This window comes from Schistocerca serialis, chromosome 3, assembly GCF_023864345.2.
Source record: "Schistocerca serialis cubense isolate TAMUIC-IGC-003099 chromosome 3, iqSchSeri2.2, whole genome shotgun sequence".
NCBI lineage: Eukaryota > Metazoa > Arthropoda > Insecta > Orthoptera > Acrididae > Schistocerca > Schistocerca serialis.
Window position 1 is genome coordinate 415,945,949 of NC_064640.1, and position 24,339 is coordinate 415,970,287.

A 24,339-nucleotide genomic window follows, 5' to 3' on the forward strand; every position below is an offset into this window, starting at 1 on the left:
GTCACGGGAAGTTAACCTTGCATTACTGCGCAGCTGTTTCACCAGGTATCCAGTCTAGCTTACCAAATTCCTAACCAGACTAACATTAATTATAATCTTTTAATCGTCATACGACAACCGGTGATTTTATATATATATACGCTCCTGGAAATGGAAAAAAGAACACATTGACACCGGTGTGTCAGACCCACCATACTTGCTCCAGACACTGCGAGAGGGCTGTACAAGCAATGATCACACGCACGGCACAGCGGACACACCAGGAACCGCGGTGTTGGCCGTCGAATGGCGCTAGCTGCGCAGCATTTGTGCACCGCCGCCGTCAGTGTCAGCCAGTTTGCCGTGGCATACGGAGCTCCATCGCAGTCTTTGACACTGGTAGCATGCCGCGACAGCGTGGACGTGAACCGTATGTGCAGTTGACGGACTTTGAGCGAGGGCGTATAGTGGGCATGCGGGAGGCCGGGTGGACGTACCGCCGAATTGCTCAACACGTGGGGCGTGAGGTCTCCACAGTACATCGATGTTGTCGCCAGTGGTCGGCGGAAGGTGCACGTGCCTGTCGACCTGGGACCGGACCGCAGCGACGCACGGATGCACGCCAAGACCGTAGGATCCTACGCAGTGCCGTAGGGGACCGCACCGCCACTTCCCAGCAAATTAGGGACACTGTTGCTCCTGGGGTATCGGCGAGGACCATTCGCAACCGTCTCCATGAAGCTGGGCTACGGTCCCGCACACCGTTAGGCCGTCTTCCGCTCACGCCCCAACATCGTGCAGCCCGCCTCCAGTGGTGTCGCGACAGGCGTGAATGGAGGGACGAATGGAGACGTGTCGTCTTCAGCGATGAGAGTCGCTTCTGCCTTGGTGCCAATGATGGTCGTATGCGTGTTTGGCGCCGTGCAGGTGAGCGCCACAATCAGGACTGCATACGACCGAGGCACACAGGGCCAACACCCGGCATCATGGTGTGGGGAGCGATCTCCTACACTGGCCGTACACCACTGGTGATCGTCGAGGGGACACTGAATAGTGCACGGTACATCCAAACCGTCATCGAACCCATCGTTCTACCATTCCTAGACCGGCAAGGGAACTTGCTGTTCCAACAGGACAATGCACGTCCGCATGTATCCCGTGCCACCCAACGTGCTCTAGAAGGTGTAAGTCAACTACCCTGGCCAGCAAGATCTCCGGATCTGTCCCCCCTTGAGCATGTTTGGGACTGGATGAAGCGTCGTCTCACGCGGTCTGCACGTCCAGCACGAACGCTGGTCCAACTGAGGCGCCAGGTGGAAATGGCATGGCAAGCCGTTCCACAGGACTACATCCAGCATCTCTACGATCGTCTCCATGGGAGAATAGCAGCCTGCATTGCTGCGAAAGGTGGATATACACTGTACTAGTGCCAACATTGTGCATGCTCTGTTGCCTGTGTCTATGTGCCTGTGGTTCTGTCAGTGTGATCATGTGATGTATCTGACCCCAGGAATGTGTCAATAAAGTTTCCCCTTCCTGGGACAATGAATTCACGGTGTTCTTATTTCAATTTCCAGGAATGTATATATATATAGTCTCCTCCCAGATAGTCAGAAACACCACAGTATATATATAAAGAGAATTTAAATAAAAAGAAATAAATCAGTTTATATTTGGAAATTTATTTTAACATCGATCATTGAAATTTTAGCATATTAAACTTGATTCATAGCTGAACTGGTGCCTTATTTAGGGTTGTGAAAATGTGAGTTCGTAATCTTACAGAACACATCAAATATGGAGCCAAGATTGGGAGACTGCATACAACACTGCATTCATAAAATAACACACGAAGAACGTTGAAACATATGCAAGAGGAAATTAACCACAACCAACCGATTCAATTTTCACCCAAAGAAGTTACGTTCGTAGCGCAGTCCTGTCCGTCATGTAATTACTACACACTGGTATACTAAATTCATACTAACTCTCTGTGAAGTCTTCCCGCAAAGAATAGCTGAGGGCTACTTTGATGATTACACCACATGCTTCACGTGGTCAACTTGGTTTACACAAAGAGTGTAACTCCACAATAATTTTGATGATTAAAATAAATTAGATCGAAAAGCAATTTACAAAAGAAAAACCTCAAACTGGTTACTATCGTCTTACTATTAACCTGATGGGTCAAACAATTGTATAAGCACGTGGTACTGGTCTCACAAAGTACACCCCACGTGGGTTGAACATAAAGAAAAGTTGCTATATTGAAAAATATTGTCAAGACGAGATGTTATAATCTCACGCACATTCGCATTTAAGATTGATGATCTTAGTTAGAGTTACTGATCAACATGTGGTTCCACTTTACTCACCAAGTAGTGACAAAGCAACTACTGGAAGATATTCTGAACTTCACACTCGAAATACATTGCGTTGCAATTTAAGATAACATTAGATATTTTAGATCCAAACCTGAAATAAAGGTGATTAAATTTTCAGTTAGGCTGAACTTAAGACATCCATTGTCCTATGGACTTAGCAGAGACGCGCTTAGCTGGAGATCTTACCACTTCAGACGCTCGCCACGGACAGACTGACCTGCGCTCCTACCGAGCGTGCTTAACAGATACAAACGGAAGTGACCAGAGAGGCAGCCACACACCGTAAGGTGGCTCGCGGAGTATAGATGTAGATATCAACCTGACAAGGGACGGACAGGACCATACTAAGAATAGAAACCTGTCTGCTTTTAGAAAGCGTAGCTACCTGTTCCGACATTGGTCCTACTGTTCTCTAGCAGACAGGCTTGTCTGCTACCATGCAGCATGCAACTAGAAATACATTTGCTCATTCATCCAATCACACAGAAGGGAAGGGGGATGACAGTATCTTATCATATACAGTATATAAAAGAAAGAGGATGTAGGTTCCGTATGAGACTGTGTGACATGAATTACATATAAACTGTGTTTTGAAGTGTAGTAGATCGTTCTTGTTTATGTGACTACGTAGGCTTTCCCGGCGTAATAAGTCTTGAAAGTCTTTTCGGGTTTGCTGCCGGATCCTAAAATCAACTTGACTCGATATTTCGGCGATCCAACTGTTCGCCATCTTCAGGAAATGCTGCTTCTGCTGATGAGTCCCGCTGAGAACTGACGCAAGATAACAATTCGACGTCCTATATAGGCCACCGTTCAGTACACGTCGCATGCGCCGCCCATCACGGTTTCTGACTTCCAAAACAGGGAGGTGGCGCCGCCCGTAGTGAAACACTGCTGGCAACGATATATCGCAATCAAGGCCGCATCGAAGAACGTTCAGTTTTGATGCGAGATAATACAGGATTCCACGTTTTGCTAAGAGGAAACCCATTGTCCCTGTTGATTAAATTATCAGCCAACCTAATTTCGATCGCCTCTTTATACACACTATTCCAAAAACCGGAAATGTTGGCAATTACAACAGTTTCCTCAAATTTCATTTTATGTCTCTCAACTGAGGCGCCAGGTGGAAATGGCATGGCAAGCCGTTCCACAGGACTACATCCAGCATCTCTACGATCGTCTCCATGGGAGAATAGCAGCCTGCATTGCTGCGAAAGGTGGATATACACTGTACTAGTGCCAACATTGTGCATGCTCTGTTGCCTGTGTCTATGTGCCTGTGGTTCTGTCAGTGTGATCATGTGATGTATCTGACCCCAGGAATGTGTCAATAAAGTTTCCCCTTCCTGGGACAATGAATTCACGGTGTTCTTATTTCAATTTCCAGGAGTGTATAATATTTGATGTTATGTAAATATAAGTTCTCCTTTTTTTGAGGGGTGACTTTGTCCGATTGGCTTAATCTACAGGATAGCTTGCGCTACTTGTATAAAGATATTTTGCTCCTTTTACGCTTCGTTGCAAAGATTATGCTGCTGGGTAGGAACAGTGATCAAGGGGTTTTAAGCGTTCTCGCTTCCCACGCCCGGGTTCCCGGGTTCGATTCCCGGCGGGGTCAGGGATTTTCTCTACCTCGTGATGGCTGGGTGTTGTGTGCTGTCCTTAGGTTAGTTAGGTTTAAGTAGTTCTAAGTTCTAGGGGACTGATGACCATCGATGTTAAGTCCCATAGTGCTCAGAGCCAGAGCCAAGGGGTTTTACTAAAATGTGGGAATGATGAAATAATGTTTATCTTATGCGAAGTATTCCACATTTGTACCGCACTATTTGTAATGGAACTTTTATAAGCCTGTGTCCTTATTGATTGGACATGGTACTTTCCCTTTCGTGGACGATGAAGGAAATGTGCGTTTTAATAGAGCTAACGTGGGAATTTTAAGCGCGCCCTTTGAGTAAACAGTGTGATTTACTAACTAGAAACATCCCGCAATTGCCGCTGGAGTGGAGCTAACGTGGGAATTTTACGCGCGCCCGTTGAGTAAACAGTGTGATTTACGAACTAGTAACATCCCTCAACTGCCGCTGGAGTGCGTTGCGATCGCGTATGCCACGTTGGGGCCCACGTACCGTATGCACAAGTCGCATCGTTCCTGAGCGTTCAGCAGCACGTTGAACTTGGCACGCTACACGTTAACGTTCGACAGCACGGCCCGTGTGCCGACGGCTTAAGGCGCTGCAGTCATGGACTGTGGAGCTGGTCCCGGCGGAGGTTCGAGTCCTCCCTCGGGCATGGGTGTGTGTGTTTGTCGTTAGGATAATTTAGGTTAAGTAGTGTGTAAGCTTAGGGACTGATGACCCTAGTAGTTAAGTTCCATAAGATTTCACACACATTTGAACATTTTTGACAGTGAAGTGAAAACGTGAAGGGACACGTACAGCACGAAAGCGCACAGGCCGACCTCGTCTATTGACCGACAGAGACGGCACTACAGTCTCGAAACGCGCGACCGCTCCGGATGGATGTGTGTGATGTCCTTAGGTTAATTAGGTTTAAGTAGTTCTAAGTTCTAGGGGACTGATGACCTCAGAAGTTAAGTACCATAGTGCTCAGAGCCATTTGAACCATTTGACAGAGACGGCCGACAGTTGAAGAGGGTCGTAATATGTAATAGGCAGACATCTATCCAGACACTCACACAGGAATTCCAAACTGCATCAGGATCGACTGCAAGTACTATGACACTTAGGCGGGTTTAGGCGGGAGGTGAGGAATCTTGGATTTCATGGTCGAGCGGCTGCTCATAAGCCACACGAAACGCCGGTAAATGCCAAATAACGCCTCGCTTGGTGTAAGGAGTGTAAGCATTGGACGATTGAACAGTGGAAAAACGTTGTGTGGAGTGACGAATCACGGTACACAATGTGGCGGTCCGATGACATTGTGTGGGTATGGCGAGTGCCTGGTGAACCTTATTTGCCAGCGTGTGTAGTGCCAACAGTAAAATTCGGATGCGGTGGTGTTATCGTGTGGTCGTGTTTTTCATGGAGAGGGCTTGCGCCCCTTGTTATTTTGCGTGGCACTATCACAGCACAGGCCTACTTTGATGTTTTAAGCACTTTCTTGCTTCCCACTGTTGAAGAGCAATTCGGGGATGGCGATTGCATCTTTCAATACGATCGAGCACCTTTTCATAATGCACGGTCTGTGGCGAAGTGCCGGCCGAAGTGGCCGTGCGGTTAAAGGCGCTGCAGTCTGGAACCGCAAGACCGCTACGGTCGCAGGTTCGAATCCTGCCTCGGGCATGGATGTTTGTGATGTCCTTAGGTTAGTTAGTTTTAACTAGTTCTAAGTTCTAGGGGACTAATGACCTCAGCAGTTGAGTCCCATAGTGCTCAGAGCCATTTGAACCATTTGTGGCGAAGTCGTTACACGACAATAACATCCCTGTAGTGTACTGGCCTGCACAGAGTCCTTAAAATGGCTCTGAGCACTACGGGATTTAACTTCTGAGGTCATCAGTCCCATAGAACTTAGAACTATTTAAACCTAACTAACCTAAGGACGTCACACACATGCATGTCCGAGGCAGGATTCGAACCTGCGACCGTAGCGGTCGCGCGGTTCCAGACTGTAGCGCCTAGAACCGCTCGGCCACCACAGAGTCCTGACCTGAATCCTATAGAATACCTTTGGGATGTTTTGGAATGCCGACTTCATGCCAGGACTCACCGATTGACATCGATACCTCTCCTCAGTGCAGCACTCCGTGAAGAATGGGCTGCCATTCCTCAGGAAACCTTCCAGCACCTGATTGCACGTATGCCTGCGAGAGTGGAAGCTGTCATGAAGGCTAAGGGTGGGCCAACACCATATTGAATTCCAGTATTACCGATAGAGGGCGCCACGAATTTGTAAGTCATTTTCAGCCACGTACCCGGATACTTTTGATCACGTAGCATAATTAGGGAAATTCTAGGAAGAGCGCGAAGAATACGAAGCACCACACTAGTTCGCGAAACGTAAACAAAGCAAGGCCATGAGGAGCGCATTAGCGAGAACATCCGAATGTCGCGAGAGGCGGAAGCTAACTGAAAAGTCATGAGATGCAAAAAAAAAAAAAAAAAAAAAAAAAAAAAAACTGCAAAACCATTTAGACAGGACATCTGTACGGTGCGAAGTGTGGTAATTGACTCTAAATCATAAAAAATGTTAAGTCATCCACATGAGTACCAAAAAGAATCAGATAAATTTCGGATATACGATAAATCACGCAAATCTAAAGGCTGTACATTCAACAAAATACTTGGGGATTACAGTTTCGAATAACTTAAGTTGGAACGATCACATAGATAATGTTGTGGGTAAAGCAAAGTAATGACTACAATTTATTGGTAAAACACTGAGAAAATACAACAGGTCTGTTAAAGAGACTGCCTACACTACACTTGTACGTCCTCTTCTGCAGTATTGCTGTGCAGTTTGGGATCCTCAACAGATAGGATCGACGGAGGATACTGAAAAAGTTCAAAGAAGGTCTGCTCGTTTTTTACTGTCATGAAGCAGGGGAGAGAACGCCAAGGATACGGGTACGTGAATTTTGGTGGTAATAATTAAAAGAAATGTGTTTTTCGTTGCGGCACGATCTTCTCATAAAATTTCGATCACCAACGTCCCCCTCAGAGGGTGAAAATATTTTATTAGCACCCACCTTTATAGGGAGGAATGATCATCATAATAGAATAAGAGAAATCAAAGCCCACACAGAAATTTTTGAAGTGTTCGTTTTTCCCACTCGCAATTCGACAGTGGAACTGTGGAGAAACAGTTTGAAGGTGGTTCCATAACGTCTCTGACAGGAACTTAATTGTGAATTGCGTAGTAATCATGTAGATGGAGATTTAGATGTAGGTGAAAGTGCTCGACTTCCATTCATCATCACAGAATTATTTAAAAAGCAGGATAGGCGGAGATCTGTGGCAAATCTGGTGCTGACAAAAACATTTGGAAACGCACTGTGCAGCGCACTTTGTTCAACAAGTGAAGCGGCAATTGACAGCTATATGTTCCAATGCTGACCTAAATACACTGCCAATTTTTGCGGCGGGGATGAGACCATCAGTATTGGACAGTGGAAATTTGTCGCATCATCAGATGAATCTCGTTTCTCGTTACACGGAGTCAGTGGCGCAACGCTGCTCGATCCATGCACCGCACTATGGCTGTAGACCGATGGGGCAGCATTATGCTTCGAGGGACATCCATCTGGGCTTCCGTAGAACCTGAGGTAATAACTGAAGGAACCGTCAAAGTTGTGGGTTACACGAAAATTACTGCAGGCCAACTGCATTCCCTGATGCCGATGGCATCTTTCAGCAGGATGTCAATGTCACAAGGTCAGAATCGTACTGCAGTTGTTTCAGGAGCACGATAGAGAACGAAGCCGATGGAACACACCTTCGACGCTGTCATGCAACAGCTACGCACCCAAAACCACCATTCTGTAATATTCGGCAACTGCGCGACTTGTGCCTAGATATTTCGTGTGATATACCGAGTGGTTATAATTAAAATGGAGCTAGTAGCGGAGGTCCAGTGACGGCTGAATAATCGTTTGGCAGCGAAACTTTGTAGATACAATAATACTTTAATGCGGAACCGATTTACGCTGGGAAAAAGATGGTGTCCAATTTTTGCCACCAGGTGCATATCTACATCTACAATTACATCTGCATGATTACTCTGCAGTTCACAATTAAGTGCCTGGCAGAGGGTCCATCGAACCACCTTCGAGCTATTTCTCTACCGTCCCACTTTCAAACAGCGCACGGGAAAAACGAACACTTAAATATTTCTGTATGAGCTCTGATTCCTCTTATTCTGTTATGATGATCATTCCTCCCTATATAGTTGAGCGCCAACAAAATATATTCACAATCTTAGGAGAGTGTTCCTGATTGAAATTTCATGAGAAGATCTTGTCGCAACGAAAAACGCCTTTCTTTCAATTATACCAGTGGCGCCCTTTTTCCTATTTCGGGGAAGTGCAAAACGAGCTGCCCTTCTTTGAACTTTTTCGATACCCTCCGTCGAACCTGTCTGTTGCACACCGCACAACAATACTGCAGAAGTGGACGTACAAGCATAGTATAGGCAGTCTCTTTAGTAAATCTGTTGCATTTTCTCAGTGTTCTGCCAATAGACTGTAGTCTTTGCTTTGATTTACCCATAACATTATCTATGTGATCGTTCCAAAAGTTATTCGTAATTATAATCCCTAAGATTTGCGTGATTTATCGTGTAACCGAAATTTAGCGGATTTAGCGGATTCAGCTAGGTACTCATGTGGATGACTCCACAGTTTTCATAATTTAGAATCCATTACCACTTTTAGCACCTTACAGATATCTTGTCTAAATCGTTTTGCAATTTGTTCTGATAATCTGATGACTTTATAAGACGGTAAATGACAGCATCATCTGCAAACAATCTAAGAGTGCTTCTCAGATTATCTCCTAAATCGTTTATGTGTACACTTTGTGATCAAAAGTATCCGGACACCTGGCTGAAAATGACTTACAAATTCGTGGCGCCCTCCATCGGTAATGCTGAATTTCAATGTGATGTTGGCCCATCCTTACCCTTGATGACAGCTACCACACTCACTACGTTCAATCAGGTGCTGGAAGGTTTCTTGGGGAATGGCAGCCCATTCTTCACGGAGTGCTGCACTGAGGAGAGGTATCAATGTCGGTCGGTGACGCCTGACACGAAGTCGGCTTTCCGAAACATCCCAAAGGTGTTCTATAGGATTCAGGTCAGGACTCTGCGCAGGCCAGTACTTTACAGGGACGTTATTGTCGTGTAACCACTCCGCCATAGACCGTGCCGTAGACAGGTGTTCGATCGTGTTGAAAGATGCAATCGCCATCCCCGAATTACTCTTCAACAGTGGGAAGAAAGGAGGTGCTTAACACATCAATGTAGGCCTGTGCTGTGATAGTGCCACGCAAAACAACAAAGTTTGTAAGCCCCCTTCATGAAAAACATGACCACACCATAACACCACCGACTCCGAATTTCACTGTTGGCACTACACTTGCTGGCAGATGACGTTCACCGGGCATTCGCCATACCGACACCCTGCCATCGGATAGCCACATTGTGTACTTTGATTCTTCACTCCACACAACGTTTTTCCACTCCCGCCTAAGTGTCATAGTACTTGCAGTGGATCCTGATGCGGTTTGGAATTCCTGTGTGATGGTCTGGATAGATGTCTGCCTATTACACATTACGACCCTCTTCAAATGTCGGCGGTCTCTGTCAGTCAACAGACGAGGTCGGCGTGTACGATTTTGTGCTGTACGTGTTCCTTCGTGTTTCCACTTCGCTATCACATCGGAAACAGTGGACCTAGGGCTGTTTAGGAGTGTGGAAATCTCGCGTACAGACGTGTGACACAAGTGACACCCAATCACCTGACCACGTCCGAAGTTCGTGAGTTCCGCTGAGCGCCCCATTCTGCTCTCTCACGATGTCTAGCGACTACTGAAGTCGCTGATATGGAGTACCTGGCAGTAGGTGGCAGCACAATGCACCTAATATGAGAAACGTATGTTTTTGGAGTGTCAGGATACTTTTGATCACATAGTGTATCAGAAACAGCAGAGGGCCTATAACACTTCCTTGGGGAATTCCAGATATTACATGTGTTGTACTCAATGACTTCCCGTCAATTACTACGAGCTGTGACCTTTGTAACAGAAATCACGAATCCAGTGACACGCAGTTTTATTAGTAATCGCTTGTGGGGTACAGTGTCAAGAGCCTTCTGTAAATCTAGTAACAAGGAATCAATTTGACATCACCTGTCAATAGCATTCAATAATTCGTGAGAATAAAGAGTTAGTTGTGTTTCGCAAGAACGGTATTTTCTGAATCCGTGTTGGCTGTTTGTCAATAAATCCTAATTTTCGAACACACTGTGTTCCAAAATCTTACTGCAAATCGACGATAGCGATATGGGTCTGTAATATAACGGATTACTCCTATTTACTTTCTTGGATATTAGTGTGACTTGTGTAACTTTCCAGTCTTTAGGTATGGATCTTTCAACGAGCGAACGGTTGCATATGATTGCTAAATATGGAGCTATTGTATCAGCATACTCTGAGCGGAACGTGTATGGTATACTGTCAGGACCAATTGTCTTGCCTTTATTAAGTGATTTAAGCTACTTTGCTACACCGAAAGTATCTAGTTCTAAGTTGCTCATGTTGGCAGGTATTCTTGGTTCTAATTACTTCTTTTTCTTTGGTGTAGGAATTTCGGGAAACCGAATTTAGTTACTCTGCTTTAGTGGCACAGTAACATCGACATTGTTATCACGCAGTGAAGGTACTGATTGCGTCTTTCTGCTGGTGTACTTTATGTACGACCAGAGTCTCTTTGGACTTTCTGCCATGTCATGGGCTCTGCGGCCACTCCCGCCGGATGCTCGAGTCCTCCCTCGGGCATGGGTGTGTGTGTTGCTCTTAGCATAAGTTAGTTTAAGTAGTGTGTAAATCTAGGGACCGATGACCTAAGCAGTTTGGTCCATTAGGAATTCACACACATCTGAACACAACTTTCTGCCAGATTTCGAGACAGAGTTTCGTTGTGGAAAGTATTAAACGCTTCTCGCATTGAAGTTCGCGCTACATTTCGAACTCCTGGCTCCTTACTGTATCTCGTCGGCGTCTCTGGAGCTCTTACTGATCAAACTGTGTAAGTGGCAGTTAATAATAAAATCAACATTATTTCTTTCTTTCGCTACTGCCTTTATCCCGCATTGTGCGCAGGGTCGGCAGGGTTAAGGACGGATTTGGCATGGTTAATGGTGAAGGGGTGGCTGGATGTCCTTCCTGCCGCCACCCCATACCCCCCCAGAACGGAATTAGTGTACCCCAGCTGTCTGCGTCTAGTGTAAATCGTGAAATATTGTGAATGTGTTTCAAATGTCTGCGAGTCGTGGAACTGAGGCGGGACGTGGGGACCAGCCCGGTATTCACCTAGGAGGATGTGGAAAACCGCCTAAAAACCACATCTAGGCTGGCCGGCACACCAGCCGTCGTCGTTAATCCGCCAGGCGGATTCGATCCGGGGCCGGCGCGCCTACCCGAGTCCAGGAAGCAGCGCGTTAGCGCTCTCGGCTATCCTGGCGGGTAATAATAAAATCAATATTATGCATTTCTTATTTGTTTTACCTTTTCTGCCCTGGTTCCGTTGCTAATCAATTACGCACAAAACATTTCTAAATGTCTTTATTGCACTCACAGTGCCAGATTTGCGCCTGGGCGTCAAAACTGGAACTAATTTTTTCCAGCATGAATCGGTTCCTCATTAACGCATTAGAATATCTACTAAGTTTCGCTGCCATACGGTTATTACAGTCGACACTGGAGCTCTGTGAGCAGCTGGTCTTTAATTATAATCCCCCGCACGTCCGGAAACGTACTGACAACTTGTCGAATTCGTGTGATGTGGGGTCGCTGCTTTGTTGTTTTCCTACGCAGGTAGTCATAATGTTTTGGCTTATCATTTGGTAAAATGAGCCTTTCCTGAAACCAGTAAACAAACTGCCCTGTGAAGGGGATTATGGGCGATGCACGTACGTGCGGCTGTGAAAACGCGGCGTTACCGGGAGAGCTGCAGTGCCTGGGGAGGGGTTAACTCAAGAGGCGGGAGCACAGAGCCCACAGGCCGAGAGAAAGCGCCGAGCCCGTGCCCAGCCCGGAAGGGAAAGCCACGGGGCGCTTGCGTAAGCACTAAGCGCTAGGCACTAAGCACCAGCCAGCGCTGCGCGTCATCACCCGGCAAGCCTCCCTGTTCTCCCTGGAGCACCACCATTCCTATCCCAACTGCGCACAACGCACTTGAGTGAAGCAGAGCAAAGAAGCATTAGCAGAGATAACAGTAAATGGAGTACACGAAGAATGAATAAACACTCCTTCCGTCACGAAAGTTTCTGATTATTTAAATCACACGATTTCCGGTCGCATAATACATTAATTTCGTCTGCTGTCGAGTGAAGTGATGTGAAATGCACTTTCCTGTTGTGAGAAGGTTAGACGTTAATTTCCATATTAGCTACTCAAACAACAAAAACAGTGAGCAAATTATCAGACGATTCAGGAGGCAGATTTTCAACGCTCTAATGTCATTCCCTAATTGGACGTCACGTCATGGCAAGGTGCTGACTTTAAAAGCCGGCCGCGGTAGCCGAGCGGTTCTAGGCGCTTCAGTCCGGAACCGCGCGACTGCTACGGTCGCAGGTTCGAATCCTGCCTCGGGCATGGATGTGTGTGATGTCCTTAGGTTAGTTAGTTTTAAGTAGTTCTAAGTTCTAGGGGACTGATGAGCTCAAATGTTAACTCCCATAGTACTCACAAGGGAACCTCCCCATCGCACCCCCCTCAGATTTAGTTATAAGTTGACACAGTGGATAGGCCTTGAAAAACTGAACACAGATCAACTGACAAAACAGAAAGAAGTTGTGTGGAACTGTGAAAAAATAAGCAAAATATACAAACTGAGTAGTTCATGGGAAGATAGACAACATCAAGGACGGCGGAAACGCATGAGCGCCGTGGTCTCGTGGTAACGTGAGCAGCTGCGGAACGAAAGGTCCTTGGTTCAAATCTTCCATCGAGTGAAAAGTTTAATTTTTTATTTTCAGTTTATGTGACAAACTCTTATGTTTTCATCACTTTTTTGGGAGTGATTATCACATTCACAAGAAAACCTAAATCGGGCAAGGTAGAAGAATCTTTTTACCCATTCGCCAAGTGTACAAGTTAGGTGGGTCGACAACATATTCCTGTCATGTGACGCACATGCCGTCACCAGTATCGTATAGAATATATCAGATGTGTTTTCCTATGGAGGAATCGGTTGACCTATGACCTTTCGATCAAATGTTTTCGGTTCCGATTGGAGAGGCACGTCCTTTCGTCTACTAATCGCACGGTTTTGCGATGCGGTCGCAAAACACAGACACTAAACTTATTACAGTGAACAGAGACGTCAATGAACGAACGGACAGATAATAACTATGCAAAAATAAAGAAAGTAAAATTGTCACTTGATGGGGAGACTTGAACCAAGAACCCTTCCTTCTGCAGCTCCTCACGCTACCACGAGACCACGGCGCTCGTGCGCTAAGTGTCTCCATGATATTGCCCATGTCGCCCATGGGCTACTCAGTTTGTATATTTTGCTTATTTTTTCACAGTTCCACACAACTTCTTCCTGTTTTCTCAATTGATCTGTGTTCAGTTTATCAAGGCCTATCCACTGTGCCAACTTATAACTAAATCTGAGGGGGGTGCGATGGGGGGTTCCCTTGTCAGAGCCATTTGAACCAGTTTTTGACTTATATATATATATATATATATATATATATATATATATATATATATATATATATATATATATATATATATATATATATATATATATATATATAGGCAGTTTTAAGAACTTATCTTAAATTTAGTGCCTTGCATACGTGAAATTAATACCTGACACTAGGTAAAGAGGGTAGGTTAAGGACCTGTCTTATTCCCTTCTCAGCTACGGCGTCCCTTTCAAGTCCTTTGACTCTTACAACTGTAGTCCGTACAAGTTACAGATGACACTTTGCTCACACAGTTCTGTGGGCTTATGTGGTCTGTGTTATTGATGATAAAATCTTTCGAGTAGTTTAGCAGCATCATAATTCATCGAAATGCTAAAGCACTCGATGTTTCAGCACTTCTGTTCAGACCTTCTTCAGTATTGTTCTGGTGTCCTCCAGTGACTGAAGAGTGTTAGGTCATCCGAGGACACCAGAAAAATCAATTTAAAGTGTACATGTGCCACACATATGCCATCAACATATAGCACGTGATGTCAGACATAAAGAGAAAATACCGAGGCGTTAACCAGTTATATCGTCGATTCAATGCTAAGAGCATGAGTCTGAGCATATCTAAATATTCATTCTACAGGCTTTTCCCTGTTCAGGAACACAGAACAAAGGTAATTAGGGTAACAAACCTAGTAAATTATTATTACATTACTACTCTGTAACGAGTCACCGGAGAGTAGGGGCACCTTATAACAAAATATTCAGAAAATTCCCTCAATAACGTTTGACATTTTTTCGGTGGAGTTCGAGTTTACCCTGTGTATACAGGACTATACATAATGACAGATAAGAAAAGCTCGTAAAATTTTAAAGTTTCATACTACAGAGATGTATGAAATGGCAAATGTGTCTTCATAGGTTTCCCCGACCTAATAATTCATAGTAGTCTCCTCGAGTTAGCTGCCAGCAGCATACCTGAGGAGACTACGACAATTGGCAAATATATTTGACAACGGACCTAGTATTGGAGCTAAGAGTTATTCTAAGACAAAAATAATCCATAATACTTGGTTCAAAAATGGTTCAAATGGCTCTAAGCAGTATGGGACTTAACATCTGAGATCATCAGTCCCCTAGAACTTAGAACTACTTCAACCTAACCACATCTCACACATTCATGCCCGAGGCAGGATTCGAACCTGCGACCGTAGCGGTCACGCGGTTCCAGACTGAAGCGCCTAGAACCGCTCGGCCACAACGACCGGCTGTCGTTATTGCTTGGCGTCGGACTTACTGCACTGGTGGGTGGATTTACTCCCTGGTACACCTGTCAGTAATAATAATAATAATAATAATGTCATATGGGTAAATGACCTGGTGCGGCTCTTTCCATTGGATGCCACTTTGACGACTTGCTTGTCCCAATTATCCAATACGAAACGGGGACCTACAGTTTGACGTAGAATCCGAACCAGGTGTCGTTTCTGACGTCATTGAGAGGTGAAAGGCAGACTGAAAAAAATCCATCGTACAATCAGGATTCGATCCCGTGACCCTTCGGTTCCCAGAAACACACTTTGTCGCTTCTTTTTCCTGTAGCGGCAGGAAAGAACGGACTCAGCCAGCTTCAGGCCGGGTGGAGACGAGGTGGGCATGGGTCAAATCCTAAGGCCTGGCCACGATGCACCCCCCCTACCCCTCCCCCCGCCCTCCAGCCTGTCACTGTGCTGATCCCTCGCATGGTTGAGACCTTCGTTTATTTCTTATTTATTTTTATTGATTGTTTATTTATTCTGATATCTTACAACTTGATATTCAAAAAGAAAGAGACATAATCGGAGTTAATCCTACATGACTTCCACCACTTAAAAAAGAAAAAAAAACATGTCCAGTAGTTGCCTGCAACAATTTTTGTTCATTTCTGTAATGAAACAAAAAGACAAATAGGTCCACAAAAATAAAATGAACGGTGGAACAATACACCTGCAAATAGCTCGAGATCCGTCTAAACCAGCACTTATTTGCCAATTTCACCAAAAACAAGGTAACGGGAATGAAACACTCGAACGGAAAAGGGATTCTACACATCACCCAGTTTGACGATAAAATACGAGATACAGCATATTCACAAAAAGTCCACGATCGCGCCGTCCGTAGCGGCCGAGCGGTTCTAGGCGCTTCAGTCCGGAACCGTGCCGCTGCTATGGACAGCATAATATAATTCTTGGGGCCTCCTCATTTAAGCCGCTTTACCAGCGCTAAAATGCATGAATGCAGTGTGAAGCCGAGGTTTAGCAATGGCAGCCTACCATTCCATAACAGAGAGCTAATAAGTGCTTGGGAACGGCTCGCCCGCGTCCGCACGGCAGCGATATCATCCAGAGAGGGGGCTGCCAGATATAAAATATTTAGCTTCTAAAGAGGGTGAGAAAGATGCACCCGCTGTGGTACATGGTTAAGAATCACTGTAACAGCACATTGGCCTTTGAAGTTGGCAGGAATAACACCAACTGATAAAAGCTGGCTGCATAGGGAAGTAGACAACTAAAAAAAGACACAGTCCACTATAAGAAGTAACTGTAAAATACATAAAACACGCTAATATGGGACATCGGCAGATCCAAGCATCCTGCAGACTCAACGACGCCATCATATCATTAAGTTCACAACAATAGTTATAACTGGGAGTCTGAGCCACCGGATGTAAAACGCAGTTGAAATCTCCTCCATCAAAATTTCCCGCATATTTTGAAGAAGGGAAATAAATTGGCATCTTCCTTATAAAAATGCAAGCGGTCATATGTTCGACCAGACCCAGATGGGGCATAAGGAAAAATCATAAAAACGACAACTTGTAAGCTGACCATAGTCCAGCGTTTCAAAATCTGTCAACAGAGTACAGTCCCTATAAAGCACGACCATGCCAGTAGAATTTTCCGGCGCAACATTAAGAAACATAGAATACCCAGGGAGACAAAACAGATCAAATAACACTTCTCGGAAACACCTAACATTAGCTCAGGAATCATAAAAAAAAAACCTTCGTAACGCAGCAAGACGTAATGGTGAGCTTATCATGTTAATATTTAGGGTAAGAAACGTATACGCCTGAAACACATGTAAGGCACGAAAGGAGAACTAGAAACGAATTTACTCATCACTCCCTGTTCTCCACAACACCGACAGATGGCGGAGAAGAAGATAAAGGATTTGAATCCTCCCCAGTGGAAGGTGCAGATTCCATGTTTTGTTTTTTCGGCGCGACACTGCACGCTGAGGTCGAAAACGTTGTTTCACACAACTCCGTGACAACATAACTTCTTGACGCGGAAGGGTAGGGCGCTCATCAATCATTGTCCGCTGCGGAAAGTGGGGGGGGGGGGGGGGGTGGAGAAGCTGGGGAGGGGGGAAGGGGTGGGAAGGCGTCACCACTCAACTCAATGGAAAGCGAGAAACATAACTGGGAGCAATGAACATCATCAGATAAAGAAGCTGTCTGCATCATCAGAATGGGGTAGAACACTATAGAGGCAGAACAAAAAATGGGTCAGATGGCTCTGAGCACTATGGGACTTAACTTCTGAGGTCATCAGTCCCCTAGAACTTAGAACTACTTAAACCTAACTAACCTAACGACATCACACATATCCATGCCCAAGGTAGGATTCGAACCTGCTACCGTAGCAGGCGCGCGGTTCCAGACTGTAGCGCCAAGAACCGCTCGGCCACTTCGGCCGGCAAAGGCAGAACAGCAGACAGCGTCTCCATTAAATCATCGGAACCCACCGTCACAGACGTTCCTACGGATGGAGGAGAGGACGCTGGGGCAACACTCATTTCAACATCAACAGAACCAGCCCCGACATCCTCCGCTGAACAAGAAAGGCAATTAATGTCAGTATTCAAAACATCACCTATGGAAGAAGTATCCACTATCATCTTCACGGATAGGCGAGACTGGAGAGGAGTGACTTCAAAATCTTCACCATCCTGAGTCCGCCAGCTTTTAATTTGTGCTACCGGGGTCGGTGCCTTAACGGCAGCAGAGGTCGCATGTGAACGTGCCGGTAACGGCGGAAAGGTGTGCGGAGGTGGAGGATAGTGTCTCCCCAAGGACCTCTAAAGCTGGAGAAGTACTGACAGCAGATTGCGAAGACAGTAATTCAGCTAATGGCAACGGACGACGTTCCTCATAGGACGACTTTACAACCGTAACACGGCGCGGACAATTGGATCTAAGTTGGCCACTTTCATTACAAAGGAAGCAAGGTCCTGATTGCCTTGCATACGGAACATGAATCCGGTACCACAGACGTTCAGGTGTGAAGGAATATTCTTTCGAACACACATTTCTACAGTTCGAATACCACTGAACACTGCAAGCGATGTTGTGCAGGCTAGCGTTCCCACCGGATCTGCTGAACGACTCCAAAAGGAAGCAACGCCGCCTTAAGAAATGATTCGTCAACTTCGGATGGAAGATTGTAAACTCTAACCGGAGTATACGCCATATCCGTATTTACAAGAAGGACTTCACTAACGGAACCATGATATATAAACATCACCCGAGAACCAAACTGAGAGAGAAGCTGGTCTACTTGCACGGGATACTGAAACTTCACAACAAACACATATACATAAGAATCAAAATAAGCCTGATCAGATTCAGCTCAAATCGTATCGACCAGCCAATTGTGAATTTCTAAAGAGCCTGGTTGAACATGACGTGTAGTCTTGTCAAAACTGAAACGAACCGTACTCCCACCAGGGATATTCTGGGGAGACTCGACAGACATCATAACGTTGCTAGAGAACGTCGCCGCCAGAGAACAAATCAACAACAAACACAGCTACGCAATAACGATGCGACACCGGCCGATACACATACAAGACTGACAAGTAAACCCATCCAAGGGATACATTTCGATTTTGATCGGCTTTGAATATATCGTACTGTAGAGCAAAATAAGAGACCCCTATTTTTTTATACGTGTCCACATGGCCGTTAAGGGGGTGAAACACCCCTTTGAAAGAAACCTGAGTTAAATACACACATCAAAAAAGGTTTTGCGTCACCTCGGTTCCGATAGTTCCGGAACCTGCACAGAAAACTGGAATAGAGATCAACATAAACATCATTTACGCCCTTTTTATTGCTCATGAAAACCACACATTGCATGTTGTACCACTATACAGCGAGATCTTCGGAGGTGGAGATACAGATTGCTGTACACACCGGTACCTCTAATACCCAGTAGCACATCCTCTGGCATTGATGCATGCCTGTATTCGTAGTGGCATACTATCCACAAGTTCATCAAGTCATTGTTGGTAAAGATTGTCCCACTCCTAAACGGCGATTCGGCGTAGATCCCTAAGAGTGGTTGGTGGGTCACATCGTCTGTGAAAATGAAATGTCGTGTGGCTAGGGCCTCCCGTCGGATAGACCGTCCGCCTGGTGCAGGTCTTTCGAGTTGACGCCACTTCGGCGATCTGCGCGTCGATGGGGATGAAATGACGATGATTAGGACAACAAAACACCCAGTCCCTGAGCGGAGAAAATCTCCGACCCAGCCGGGAATCGAACCCGGGCCCGTAGGATTGACGTTCTGTCACGCTGACCACTCAGCTACCGGGGGCGGACACATCGTCTATAAACAGCCCTTACAGCCCTTTTCAATCTATCGCGGACATATTCGATGGGATTCATGTCTGGAGAACACTCTAGTCGAGTGGTGTCGTTACCCTGAAAGAAGTCATTCACAAGACGTGCACGATGGGGGCGCGAATTGTCGTCCATGAAGACGAATGCCTCGCTAATATGCTACCGATATGGTTGCACTATAGATCGGAGGACGTTACGGCGCCTTCCATGCCCACCAGCGGCGTACGTCGGCCCCACGTAATGGCACCCCAAAACAGCAGGGAACCTCCACCTTACTGCACTCGCTGGACAGTGTGTCTAAGGCTTTCAGCCTGACCGAGTTGCCTCCAAACACGTCTCCGACGATTGTGTGGTCGAAGGCATATGCGACACTCATCGGTGAAGAGAACGTGATGCCAGTCCTGAGCGGTCCATTCGGAATGTTGTTGGACCCATCTGTACCGCGCTGCATGGTGTCGTGGTTGCAAAGATGGACCTCGCCATGGACGTCGGGAATGAAGTTGCGCATCATGCAGCCTATTGCGCACAGTTTGAGTCGTAACATGACGTCCTGTGGCTGCACGAAAAACATCTGAGGTCATCAGTCCCCTAGACTTGGAAACTACTTAAACCTAACTAACCTGAGGACAACACACACATCCATGCCCGAGGCAGGATTCGAACTTGCGACCGTAGCAGGTGCGCGGTTCCGGACTGAAGCGCCTAGAACCGCTCGGCCACAGAGGAAGTCATATTGTTATAAAATAGCGTTAATTTTACTATTAATTATTGAATCCAACGGGAGAAGCGCTAGAAAGTTAGTGTTTTGGACGGGGAGAAACTAAAATGTAACAGAAAAACGGGAAACTGAAATGAATGACAACAAATACTAAACATTAGCACGAAATGTGGAGAAACCGACACACTAAATTCTAAAAGAAAAGCCAGTACATGACTAACGAAAATCTAAAAAAAAAAGGGAATGAAGAGTATTGGAATCGATAACTAGAATTAACCTATGTAGGTAAATTCCAGTTACAGACTTCAACCGCTCCATGATTCACATGTAAATTATTTTTGCAGTTGTATGCACTGAAACTTAATAGCATTTCTACATTTGCAACTGTTCTCTGAAAATTAAGTCGAAAAAGCCACTGATTTTCAACAAAACTAACTTGAAGTGACAACTATGACTTCTTTCGCCTAGTTTTGGCACTCCGGTGCGCGACTGCACACATCACGCTCGCCTGCGACCCGCTCTGCAAGCGCCCTCAGACTTAACTGCAGCCGGCCGGTGTGACCGAGCAGTTCAGTCTGGAACCGGGCGACCACTACGGTCGCAGGTTCGAATCCTGTCTCGGGCATGGATGTGTGTGATGTCCTTAGGTTAGTTAGGTTTAAGTAGTTCTAAGTTCTAGGGGACTGATGACCACAGATGTTATGTTCCATAGTGCTCAGAGCCATTTGGACCATTTGAACTTAATTGCAGAGCGCTTATTCGACGGGCACCATAACGCTCCTATACGTGGATGATCGGGCATATCCGCACCCCCTGTGAGGTCCTTCTTCGTCAGAGATGAGTAAGGACAATATTCGATATGCAGGAACTATTTCGATATCTGGATCTTAAAGACGTTCTACAGAAGTGGTCGCCAAACCGCCAATCGCGAGCTACTAGTGTAGCTTGCAGGGACATTTTCGGTGGACAGCGGTTATGTTGAGCGTGGGTAACCTGGATTGCTCCACCGCGCTGAGACCGCGCTCACGGCAACTGCTTGTTTTTCCCGCGCAACCACGGTTGTCAGTCATGAATACTACTACGCTGTTAGCCTCATTGCTGTGCCCCTTATATTTTTTGTATATCACACATTTGCTAACGTGGATAGTTTGATTAATGCATTGATACTATTCTACGTTTGTTCTAATGATGATGTGTCCAAGCAAAGGGAGCTAAAGTCCGGGCATATTGCTCAACACTCAACATTTCTAAAACAATTAGACAACAATAAAGCAGCAACTGAGGCCTCATTCCGAGTTTCAAAAATTACTGTACAGAATAAGCAAGCATAAGAAAACAATAAATTAATCAAAACTGCATTTTTAGAAGCTGTAGATTCATTATTTTATAGTTCCAAAAATAAGATTTAATCAAAATTCATTTCACACTTACTAGAAATGTAAGTTTATAGACATTAAACAAACGTAATATTTTAAAAAAGTTATTGTTTTGTCCTAGTGACTTGTGGTAGATCACATTAGGATATAAAAACGGTGGGGTAGCTAAGAAGCTTCTCATGTTTGGCGACCACTTCTCTACACGGCAGTCCATAGGTGTGGAATCACCATTCCAAAGCCAACCGTTGTGGCCGGGCGGTTCTAGGCGCTTCAGTCTGGAACCGCGCGACCGCTACAGTCGCAGGTTCGAATCCTGCCTCGGGCATGGATGTGTCTGATGTCCTTAGGTTAGTTAGGTTTAAGTAGTTCTAAGTTCTAGGGGACTGATGACCTCAGATGTTAAGTCCCATAGTGCTCAGAGCCACCATTCCAAATCAAAAACAGGTGGATAAACAGTAATTTAAAGTCAAGTAGTTTGATAAGGAAGAAGGGGGAACACCCTTCATGCTATGTTATCAATATGTCGGCCATTTTGAAGGCCTATAATTTGGTTACAAATAGTAATTTTCAGCTGGTTGGTTGGTTGGTTGGTTGTTTTGGGGGAAGAGACCAAACTGCGGGGTAATCGGTCTCATCGGTTTAGGGAAGCACGGGGAAGGAAGTCGGCCGTGCCCTTTCAAAGGAACCATCCCGGCACTTGCCTGGAGCGATATAGGGAAATCACGGAAAACCTAAATCAGGATGGCCGGACGCGGGATTGTCCGTCGTCCTCCCGAATGCGAGTCCAGTGTGCTAACCACTGCGCCACCTCGCTCGGTCTTTTCAGCTGGAAATTGGGTTATGTGGCAAAGCAGACAGATAGAGAATGACACGAGAAAATCAATGACGCCTTTCATATGAGCATAGCTTTAATTTATTCTCGACTGACTGAAGTTTCTTCTTTACAAGTGACGTAAACGCACTGAGATCGTCTTGCTGTCAGACGAGAGGAGCACCCATGTTATCGCAGAGGACTTCAACTGACGCTGTCCTGACGGACTAGTCATTACCCTGGGCATGGGGTGAAACTCCTCGGGGAAATTCCGCAAAACTGGCTCTATCGCCGACAAACCAAAAGGTTGACGGCTACGGATGAAGCAACATCAAAAATGGCTCTGAGCACTATGGGACTCAACATCTTAGGTCATAAGTCCCCTAGAACTTAGAACTACTTAAACCTAACTAACCTAAGGACATCGCCGGCCGGAGTGGCCGAGCGGTTAAAGGCGCTTCAGTCTGGAACCGCACGACCGCTACGGTCGCAGGTTCGAATCCTGCCTCGGGCATGGATGTATGTGATGTCCTTAGGTTAGTTAGGTTTAAGTAGTTCTAAGTTCTAGGGGACTTATGACCACAGCAGTTGAGTCCCATAGTGCTCAGAGCCATTTGAACCATTTGAACCTAAGGACATCACACACACCCATGCCCGAGGGCAGGATTCGAGCCTGCGACCGTAGCAGTCCCGCGGCTCCGGACTGCAGCGCCAGAACCGCACGGCCACCGCGGCCGGTGAAGCAACATCAAACGCTGTTCTAGCATCATTCAGTAAGAGTTCAGAGCCTAGTCTCGCCACATCTCGCTGGAAATTGGAGACCGCTGTAGATTAACAACGAGAATTTTGACCGCACATGAACGGCTCGCATACCAGTACACTTGTTGGTTAAAGCTCATGAAGAGTGGGCGAAGTGGATAGGAACAACCTTACAAAATACCGTTTTCTTGTTCTGTACGAAATGAAACATAACTCAAAAAGGGGTAAAGAAATGTTCAAATGAAATCCTTCATTGTTTTTCTCATGCAATTCTCTATGTCTAATCGGCAACATACTTTGTTTTCATTTGAAAATTACGAGTTAGACCCAAAATGGTGGCTTCTAAAATGACCCCACCTTAGTAAAAAGTATCCAGATAGCCCTATGTTATGCAGAAATGAGCGCTAGATGTCACGGGACCAACCCCACCATTATACGAGGGCTATTCAGAAAGTAGGGAAAGTTTTCGTCAGACGCCACTAGGCTTGCGCCGATCGCGTATATTTCGGTTTGTGCGTGCTCGGCAGCTCAGTCGGCATCCATCCGTGACAGCAGGAACGTTTCTGCGCGTCTGGTTCTTTCGATATTCGAATTTGAAATGTGGACTGCAATCGAAAATTCCGCCTGTTGTGGGGTGCGGTTTGTGATACGGTTTTTGTTGGCAAAAAACCTAAAACCTATAGAAATTTATCGTGAACTGTGCGAAGTGTACGGAAACAACGTAATGAGTGAATGTTTCGTACAGAAATGGTGCATTCGGTTTAAAAATGTCCGAACCAACGTTCATGATGAAGAGAAGAGTGCACGCCCGAGCATTGTGACTGACGATCTTGTTGATAAATTTGGTGAAACGATTCGTGAAAACCGTCGCTTCACAATAACGGAGCTTTCGCTTTCTTTTCCACAAGTTTCACGGACTTCGTTGTTTGAAATTGTCACTCGAAAGCTAGGCTACAGCGAATTTTGTGCACGATTGGTGCCTAAATGCTTACAGAGCCCCATAAAGATCAGTGAATGGGGGCAACGTCGACATTTCTGGAGGCCTACCATAAACATGGTGTTTCATTACTGGATCGAATCGTAACCGGTGACGTGACTTGGGTGAAACACGTCAATTGCGAGACAAAATTACAGTCCATGGAGTGAGGGCACACAACGTCCCTCCAAAAACCAAGAAAATGTTTGCAAATCTTGTCAGCAAGGAAGTTGATGGCGACAGTGTTTTGGGATAGGCAAGGTGTGTTTCTTATTAATT